The sequence below is a fragment of the Vombatus ursinus genome, unplaced genomic scaffold (assembly GCF_900497805.2).
Source record: "Vombatus ursinus unplaced genomic scaffold, bare-nosed wombat genome assembly UNPS02014786.1, whole genome shotgun sequence".
Taxonomy (NCBI): Eukaryota; Metazoa; Chordata; class Mammalia; order Diprotodontia; family Vombatidae; genus Vombatus; species Vombatus ursinus.
In genome coordinates, this window is record NW_020954564.1 from 53,948,559 (window position 1) to 53,959,131 (window position 10,573).

The following is a 10,573-nucleotide window of genomic DNA, read 5'->3' on the forward strand; positions in this document are numbered from 1 at the left end:
TGACCTTTGTGAATAACCTTTGAGAAAAAGACTCATCTAGCAGCCATGCCACATCTGGACATGAACTTGGTGGGATCAGTACTAGTTTTAGACTACTCACCATGCAAGCCAAAGTGACATAAAGAGTGTGTGCCCCCAACATGTTAAGGGAAACGTGCTTGTGCTATTTCTAAATAGCTTCAAAGCAAAAATCTCTTTCTAGAAGGTAAGTGATGTCAAGCACTTAAATGGGAACCAGGACACTAGTTGCTGTCAGTTAAGAATGAAAGGAACACAGCCAGTGGGGTTTGAGCTGATGGCATTAGACAAAAGACCCCCAAGCCCCTCGAGAGATCCCTAGGTTCCTGAGGAGCAGATGTAGCATGTATGGTCCTGGGAGAAGCTTTAATCCTGAGAGAGTAAGGCTAGAGGAAAGAAAGAAAGAAAGAAAGAAAGAAAGAAAGAAAGAAAGAAAGAAAGGAAAGAGGGAGGAGGAAAGAAGGAAAGAAAGAAAGAGAAAAAAGGAAGAAAAAAGGATGAAAAAGAAAGGAGGGAAGAAAAAAGAGGGGGAAGAGAGAGAGAGAGGTGTTATCAGAGATGGTTTTGAAGAAAAGGTACTGACCTCATCTTTCCTTCTTCCTCCTCAAAATGGAAATATAAGGAATCTAGTTGGTTCATATCACCAGGACTTTGCTTGGAGCAGCTCCACACTGGCTGACATGCCTCTTATTCATAGTGCCTGAATCTTGGAGATTAGAAAGTGAAGTTCCAGAGGCCACTCCTTCCAGGACCCTTTCCTGACTCACACTTGGAATCCATGTGAGTCCCAGAGAAAGCCCTTCAATTCCAAGCTCCCTGGTCTCCTCCTCCCCCACTCTTCAGGTATGGTATCTTTGAAACGTAGACCTTCCCTGCCATGGGAGGGAGGTAATTCTCAGGGCCTTCTCCCAGAGCAGGCATGGTTCAATGAAAATGGAGCCTCTTTCCAAGAAGAATCAGGGCATAAATTCTAGCAGCATTGTGTAAGCAAGGAGCTATTGACAGACATGAGAGGTGGAAATATTCCCCCCCACCACTATTTGTTATACTTTCTGAAATCTCACCTTTAGAAAGTCTTACCCATTTCACATTTCCCCTGATTAAGATTCAATCCAAATACATATACCATATGAAGATTCCCTCCATCCCATAGCAGCACAGTGAGCTCTTATCAGTACCATGTTGAAATGAAAAGAATCCTGGAATAAGAGACATGACCTAGACCAGCACAACTATGTTACCTTGAGCAGTTTGGCTCTACAAAAGGCTCTACAGCAGTTTGGCTCTACAAAAAGGGGAAGAAGTGGAGCCATCAGATTTCTACCAAGTCTGACAGCCTATGATTCAATTCAGTTCTCTAAACATTTATTAACCCTCCCAGGCCCTCCCCCATACCAGTCACTCAACTCCCAAGAGTCTGGAGCAAAGGCATTAGGTGCCTGGAGACAGGGGTAAGAGTGTCCACCTGGAATTATGCACATTTCTCCATGTCTTCCCCTGGAGGAGGGTGGACTAGGTCCTAGGGTGGCCTTAATGAATTCCAGTAACCAGCCAAACAACAGCTCAGGGCACTGAAAGAACTGGTAAGTGTCATAACTGAGTAACTATCACTGCTCTTCAAAAAATTATGGAGAAAAAAACACAAAAGAACAAAAGACATGCCACCGGACTTATCGTTCAGTCGTTTTCAGGCATTTCTGACTTTTCACAACCCAGTTTGGGGTTTTCTTGGCAAAGATACTAGAATGGTTTGACATTGCCTTCTCCAGATCATTCTACAGATGAGAAAATTGAGGAAAACAGGGTGAAGTGACTTGCCCAGGGTCACACAGCTAGTATATGTATCCCCTGTGTCACTTACTAGGCAAACGTCTAAAATGGGGAAAGAGTAAATTATGAAAACTGATGGGGTATGGGCCCAAGCCGAGATCTTTGCCCCTTGCTCCAAAAAGAATTTGGCTCCCATTTGTCTATGGGCCCCAGAAAACCCTTAAACTTTTCTTGATCTCACTCAGGTCTCAAGCAGTTCTTTATCAACTCTCCTTATCTCCCTTTGAAAGCCCTAGCCCCACCTTTTGATCTTATTCAGATGCCTTTCAAACTCCTTTCCCTTCATTATCTATTCCCATTGTCTATTCAATCTCTCAGACTTTCCAATTGGAATTCTCCTTAAGTCACCTAGACCCTTTTCCCAGCCCCTTCTCTGGTCACCTAAAGTTACTTTAGTGTAGATAAGATCCACCCTGACCATTTAAACTCTGAGACTTTCTCATGCCTACTCGTCCCTATGGGCATCACTAATGTTCAGATTCCTTAAGAGTCTATCCTGTACGATTTATTTCTAATAAACTTTTCCTCTGGCTGAAAGAAGATTTGGGTTGAATTCATTCAGTCAGGGCCCACATGTCGTGATCTCAGGGTCCCAGCACCCCTAAACCTCTAGACCTCATCAAAAACTATAGCCTGTTGTGCATGACTTCAAATCCTAGGGGGGGAAATCTGAAACGTACTAACAACTATCTGAGCTAGAAGACAGCACAGTTAAGGTGATTCTGAACTAGGCAAAACCAAAGACTCATTAGTCTTTAATAAGCCAATGTCGGTTTGGAAGGAAGTCTACAGTAGAGTGCCCCAGGGAACTTCGAGTATTTAGAAAAGGAAATTGGGATCACTAAGGGCCTGCAAGCCTTCTTCAAGACTAGGCCATGAAGAATGAAATAGGCAGAACCAGGAGAACAGATGCAATAATTACAATGATGTAAACAAAAATAACCCTGAAAGGCAGCCGAGCTCTGGTTGGATGACTAATTCTGACCCCAAAGAAAGGCTGATGAAACATGCTTTCCTCCTCTAAGCAGAGATATGAGGGGTGATGGATGAGAAATGTTGCATCTAGCATGAGATGAGGCATGTTGAGACAAGATGTTTTGGTTGATTTTGCTTCCCTATTTTTCCTGTTACAAGGGAGGGGGGCATCTAATGGCAAGACGAGGGAGGTATATCAGGAAGTAATGGCTCTAAAAATAAAAGACATCAATGAAACTCTACAAAATCAGAACAGGGAATGCCAAACTAACTTCCTGTCCATTTCTCATTTGTCAAGGATACTAGACTAGCAGATCAGAAGAAAGCTACAGACATATTTTTGTTGTTGTTCAGTCATTTTCAGTTGTGTCAAAGTCTTTGCGACTCCATTCGGGGCTTTATTGGCAAAGATACTGAAATGGCTTGCCATTTCCTTCCCAAGCTCATTTTACAGATGAGGAAACTGAGGTAAACAGGGTTAAGTGACTTGCCCCGGGTCATAGAGCTAGTATATGTCTGAGGCCAGATTTGAACTTAGGAAACTGAGTCTTGGGGTAGCTAGGTGGTGCAGTGGATAGAGCACCTGCCCTGGAGTCAGGAGGACTTGAGTTCAAATCTGGCCTCAGACATATAACACTCACTAGCTGTGTGACCCTGGGCAAGTCACTTAGCCCCAGTTGCCTAGCCAAAAAAAAAAAAAAAAGAAGAAAAGAAAAAAGAAAAGAAAAAGGAAAGGAAATTAAGTCTTCCTTACTCCAGGCTCTGTACTCTATCCACTTCACCACTTAGCTGCCCTAGACACCTTGACATATTTTACTTAGAAAGATATTTGACAAAATCTCTCATGTTCTTTTTATGGACAATATGAAGAGATATGAGCTTGAAGAATGTATAATTAGATGAATTCTGAACTGGTTGAAAGACTCACTAGTCTTTCATGGGTTAAGGTCAATTTGGAAAGAAGTTTGTGTTAGTGTCCTAGAGATCTGTCCTTGGTCCTGGGTTACTCAACATTTTTTTTCATCAAATCTTGGATAAAGGTACAGATGGAATATTTATCATATTTATAAATGGCATGAAGCCAAGAGGAGTCCTTACCACATTGGAAAAGAGTCAGGATCCTAAGAAGTCAGGATTCCTGTTGAATTCCTTGAATCCAGGTTACAGTCATACTAAAACTAGACTTGACTACCAAAGGCCATGCCTGCCTTTCCCTCCCTGAGGGAGTTAATACACTCAGCTTTGGTGCTGCCACCCCAGTACTGTGCTATCCTGATTTTTTAGTAGGACTACACAACCTACACTAACCTAATCCCTTCTTACTAGCCCCAGCCTATGCTTCATATCCCATCCACCAAAAGCATGCCCTTGATTCTGTTAATCTAGTTTACACTTATTTCAAAAGTAACAACTGTTACCTGATTTCAAGGAATGACAGGAAGAGGAGCTAACAGTTTATATGGAAAAGAATAGAAGGGTTTAGGTAGTCTGCAAGCATAATATTAGTCTAAAGTATGAGAGAAGAAAAAAAGCTAGCATCTCAAGTAGTACACAGTAATAGCAATATTGTTTTAAGAACAATTTTGACTAAGTCATTTTGATTATTATAAATACCCAAATTAACTTCAAAGGACCTATGAAGGCAGCTGTTATCTGCAACCAGAGAAAGAACTGATAAATAGAATTATGTATAGAATGATTTTACATATATATACATATTTGCATCTAATGGTAGCCATCTCTAGGGTGGAGGTAAAGGGGGAAGTAGGAAAAAAGGAAACAAATTTACATGATAATTTTATTATATATTTAAAAAGAAGTTGTATATAATGGATTTGTAGTTTCATGTACAAATATTTTTTATTCTAGCAAGTTATGGAAATGCTTGTTTTATTTCATAAATAAAAGATAAAATAAATTTTAAATAACTTTTTTTAAAAAAAGAGAGAATCACAGTATCCAGAGATGGGGTCCAGTTCTGGGTGCCACATTTTAAAAAGGATAGTTGTGAGTCACCTGCAGGACAAAGGAGAGGCATACAGGATGCATGTAGAGGTTGTAATACATGCACAAGGAGGCATAAAAGATATTTTCAAAGAGATTTAAGGACAGAGGTGGGCTGACCATGCAGCAAGATCAAGGGATAACTAACTATTGCATAGTCTATGTGTTCCACTGATATCCAGGCAGGGATCTATTGGCAACCACGCAATGTCACGAGTTTTAGCCCCCAGTGGAACCCTGGGGAGAATTTATAGGAGGACATGGACAAGAGTTACACAGTTTGAGGTTTGGATGGGCAATGATTTGCCCTCTTGGAGAAAGGACCCACATCAGTGAGATCACAGATCCATCCAGGTATGGAGGTATTGACAAGCAATTGATTAGCAGGTCCAAAGACGATTAACTAGGATGCTGAGAGGATTGGACACCAAGTCATCTGAAGGTCTGGGGATGTTTAGCTTGGAGAAGACTAAAAAGGGACATATGAGGACATCTTCAAATGTGTGGAAGAAAGGTTAAGCTTAATCTGATTGGACCCAGAAGGCAGAATGAGGAGCAGTGGATAGAAAATGCAGAGAAGCAGAGTTAAGCTTGATGTTAAAAAAAAAAATCCTAATAATTACAACTGTTCCGATGTGGAATGGTCTGCCTGGGGTGATGATGGCTTCTCTCTCACTTGGAGGTCACCCAACAGAAGCTGGATGAAGTCTTGAGGATACTGTAGAGGGCTGGATTTCCTGAGTTCTGAGGAAACTCCCAGTTCTTAGATTTCTCGATTCCTTGAGATCAGGGGATCCAGTCTCACTTTTTGACCTCTCTGTGCCCTTGACCCTGTATTCAACCCACTCAACAGGGGACACAGGGTGGCAGGGAGTCAGTGGTCTAAAGCCACTTTTCCTGCAGGGGATGGGAGGGGGGTAGTGTGGACAACATAGGGTAGAAATAGAGCCACCGAGACTCTGAAGGGAAATGCCAAAGCCCCCAAGTGCCCATTTTCCCATCTCCTTCATCAAATGCCAAACATTCACTCTCTGATCATCTGCCCCAACCTGCCATGGAGTGACCTCTGACTTCATCCTAATATAGCAGTTTCCTGAAGAGGTCTTTCCCTTGGCTAAGGTCTACAAGGAGTAAAGACGTTTGATTCCTACTATGAGCGGGCAGAGGCTGCCATCTGGTGGCACCATCTGGAATAGCTATGAAGGACAGCTAGAACAAGGATTATTTGGTGGGGAGAGAGGGTGTAGAGGGTGGGAAGCAGTGGCCATAGGAACACTTGAGCCCTCCTGGGAGGGCCACGAGTGTCTCTGTCTTTCCCCTAAGGACTCCAGCCCAATGGAAGCACTCTCTCCTAGAAGCCTATGAGAGAGGTGAGACTGAATTTCATTGTTAAAAGTGTCCCTGACCCTCCAACCCTCAGCATGAGATGGCCTCAGCCTGCTGGCTGCCCCTCTAGTTCAGAATCTTTCAAAGCCCCAGTCTGTCTTTCCCCAGAACTGATCAAGAGAAAACTGGTCTCCTTGCTTCTCCTTTCTCCATTCCCTGCATCTGTGTGCAAGTGCATAAATGTCCCCCATTCTTGGAACACCTTCCCACCTGCCACAGCATCCTCTAGATTTAACCATCAAAGACCATGCCTACCCTTCTCTCCCTGGGGGATTTAATCCATTCAATTTTAGAACATCCAGCCTGGGGCTGAGCAATCCTGATCCGTGAGTCAGCACAAACCTACCTAACCCTGTGTTACTAGCCCACGTTTGACATCCCATCCAACCCATTCACTAAGGGCAGCTTGCCATAATCTCCCTCCCACCCACCTCCCATCTCTGTGCCCTCTCCAACTTCCACCTGTTGTTCTGGGAACACAAAATCAGTTCCATAATTGATTCTGGCAAGATTATGACGATTGTCACTTTACAGTTCTATTCATGAGACCTGGTCTCCAAAATTACCTATCTGGTCTCCATTCCCCTATAGATGTTGTCTTTCCATATAGGGAAGATATATAGGGAGCTTTTAGAATATAAGCTCCTCAAGGGCATGGGCTCTCTTACTTTTATATTTGTAACCCCATCATTTAGCACAGTGTCTGGCACATAGTAGGTGCTTAATAAAAGTACTTACATGCATTTATCTTTCCAGTTGCTAGCATTCTGACCCTCCTCAAATCTCCCTTTATTTGCTTATCTGTTGTGTTGCTTCTTGTCTTTTGTTCTTGAAGAGGACCAAAATGACATCACTATGTTAGAGTCAAGTTACGGTGTGTACAACTGTGGCTGATCAGACTAATATGAGTACAGAATGCTCTACCACAGGTTGGAAACAAATAGTCCATGTGAATATTTGGGGTGGATTCTCTAAATTTGCACATCTCACATTTCTTTTGAGCTTCTTCAATTCTGCTTTACACAGCACCTTCTCTGATGTGGGCATGCCATGCTGAGCGGTCCTGTGCCAGTGTCTCCCAAATCATACAATGAATTCCAAAGTTCTTAAGAGAGACCTTGAGAATGTCCTTGTATAGCTTTTTTCTGACCACCTTTTGAGCACTTGCCCTGTGTGAGTTCTCCATAAAATAGTCTTTTTGGCAAACTTACATTTGGCATTCAAACAACGAACAACGTGGCCAGTCCATTGGAGTTGTGCTCTCTGCAGGAGATTTTGAATGTTTGGCAGTTTAGTTCAAGAAAGAACCTCAGTGTCTGATATCTTATCCTTCCAGGTGATCTTCAGAATTTTCCTAAAACAATTCAGATGGAAGCGATTCAGTTTCCTGGCATGGCGCTGGTATACTGTCCAGGTTTCACAGCCATACAACAACAAAGACAGCACCATGGCTCTATAGACCTTCAGTCTGGTAGTCAGTCTAATCTCTTCCCTCCCACACTTTTCTTTGGAGCCTCCCAAACACTGAGCTAGCTCTGGCAATGTGTGTCACACACACACATTCATTATCAATGTGTACATCCCTGGGAAGTATACTGCCAAGGTAAGTGAAATTATCCACACCACAGTATTCAAAACTTCTCCATTTGCTGTAAGATGGTTCCATATATGGATGGTGTGGTGCTGGCTGATGGAGCACCTGTGTTTTCTTGGTGTTAATTGTTTGGCCAAAATTAGCACAAGCAGCAGAGATTCTATCCATACTTTGTTGCATTTCAGCTTCAGAGGCTACATTGAGTGCACAATCATCTGCAAACAAAAAAATCATGCACCAGCACTCCCTCCATTTTAGTCTTGCCTTGTAGCCTTTTCAAGTTGAAGAATTTATCATCGGTGTGGTAGCTGACCTTGATGCCATGTATGTCCCCATTGAAGGCATTTGACAACAGAACTGAAAACATCATGCTAAAAAGCATGGGAGCAAGCAGACAGCCTTGTTTCACTCCATTGGTTACTGGAAAAGCGCAAGAGCATTGTCCATTATCCAGAATCCAGGAAAGCACTTCAAGGTTGATTGATGATGGTTTATTGAGAACACTATGGAAGTGTTCAGTCCACCTCTCTAGGATCATGTCCTTATCACTAATCAATGTGGCTCCATCAGCACTAAGTAATTGAGATACACCAGGGGTCTTTGGCCCATAAGTAGCCTTCAGAGCATCATAAGACTGCTTTGGATTGCTACTATCAGCATAAAATTGAATTTCATCTGCCTTCTTACTGAGCCAAGAATCGTGATCTCTCTGAGTTTCACTTGTACTTTACTTGTGATGCAATTATATGCTGCCTTCTTAGAGATGGATAAACTATCCGGCTGGTAAACCCTGTGGAGTTCTCATTTTTCATTTAGCAGCTTCTGAATTTCCCCATTATTTTTGTCAAACCAGTCCTGATGTTTGCTAGTGTTTTGATCCAGATAAGCAAGTGCAGTGCTATATACCAAATCTCTGAAAGCTGCCCACTCCTTTTCTGCTCCACTGTTGCCAATTGTGTGTTGACTCAACTTTCCCTCCAAGTTAGCAACAAACTGTTCCCTCATTCAGAGAAGAGCTCTAATCTGTTGACATTAATTTTTCTGATAGTCATTTTGCCTTGGAGCCCCTGCTTTTGTTGAATGTGAATATTTAGCTTGGAGAGGACAAGTCTATGATTAGTCCAGCACTCTGCACCACACATTGCCTTCCTCACTCTCACATCCTGTCTGTCTCTTGTCCTTACAACCACATAGCCTATTAAATGCCAGTATTTGCTGCAAGGGTGCATCCACGAAGTTTTATTGCATTTAGATAAATGGAAGACAATGTTGATGATGAGAAGGTTATGTCTTCAGTAGTAAGTGTTCATTGCTATTGCTGTTTCCAACTCCATTCCTCTCAAGGACTCCCTGCCATGTCTGATAGTCTGAGCCCACTCTAGCATTAAAGTCACCCAGAATTATAAGCTTGTCCTCTTTTGACACATTGATTATAAGAGTCTCTAGGTCTTCATAAATTTTTTCTTTGACCTCATCAGTGTTCATCATGGTGGAAGCATAGGCACTAATGATGGTAGTGTGGCATTTTCCTGCAAGTGGCAATTGAATTGTCATGAGCCTGTCATTCAATCCTTTTGGTAAGCATACAAACTTGTTGACTAGATTAGTTTTTTTTTTCTGGTACATACAAGATTTTAATCCATGACAATTGAGGTGAGACATTCAGTGAAGATGATTGAATGGTATTTGTCGAATATCAGGGTGGGAGTAATGGCTAATAGCATGGGGGAAGAGTGGGATATAATTAGATGTTTGAATGCAAAAATACTCAGACCATTGTCTGAATCTAATTGATGAGGTTTAGGGGTGCTGGGACCCCAAAATCACAATACGCGAATCCTGCCCAAAAGAATTCGACCCAAGCCTTCTTTCAGCCAAAGACAAGGTTTATTAGAACATCCATCATATTGGGCAGACTCTTAAGGAGTAGTAAACTATTGGCTAGATTATAAGAATCTAGGTGTCTTAACAGAGACAAGATGGACCTTATATACAGAAAGACTATAGGAGGGATCTAGGAGTGACCAAGTAGTCTCTGAGGCAATAGAACTCCAGGGCTGGCCAAGGGAGAATGGAGCCTAGATAGGATTAAGGGTGGGAAGTGGCCTCGGGCCAAATGGAGGTAAAACAATGGAGGGCTAGACTAGGTTAAGGGTAACAGAATAGAGAGATTGGGTGTAGTCACAGTGAAAGGCCAGTGGATGGGATTATAGCCTCAGGGGCATGCCAGAGATATAGCCACGTGGGAAAGTCCAGGGTTTTTCCTTTTTGGGGTCTAGATCCCACCCTTATCATTCCCCCTCAAACAAATGGGACTCAAATTCTTTTGGAGTAAGGGGTGAAGGTCTTGCCTTCTGAAACTGCTTCCTGTTGTCAAGGGGCATAGAGCTGTCCCTGACTCAAGGGTGTCCCAAAGAGGAGGTTGACTGGAACCAAGCACAGGCTGCATCCAGGGAACAATGGAGTGACCTTGGCTGGTACTTGCTCTTTGCTACCAACTGTAGGTGAATGACCTCTAGTCTGAAAGACACAAATCTGACAGAAAAGACTGCTGGGCCCAGATATAAAGCAGGGACTGGATTTAGGGCCCAAGTATGAGAGGATAAAGCATCCTTAGCTCTATTTGGATTCAGATAATTCAATTTTCCAACCATGCAGTATCAAATCCACCTCATAGCCAGACTTAGGAATAGCCAAGTGGGTAACATTCCCTTTCAAAGGAACATAAGGAGGAAACTGAGCCAGGAGGATCCAATCTTAGACTGA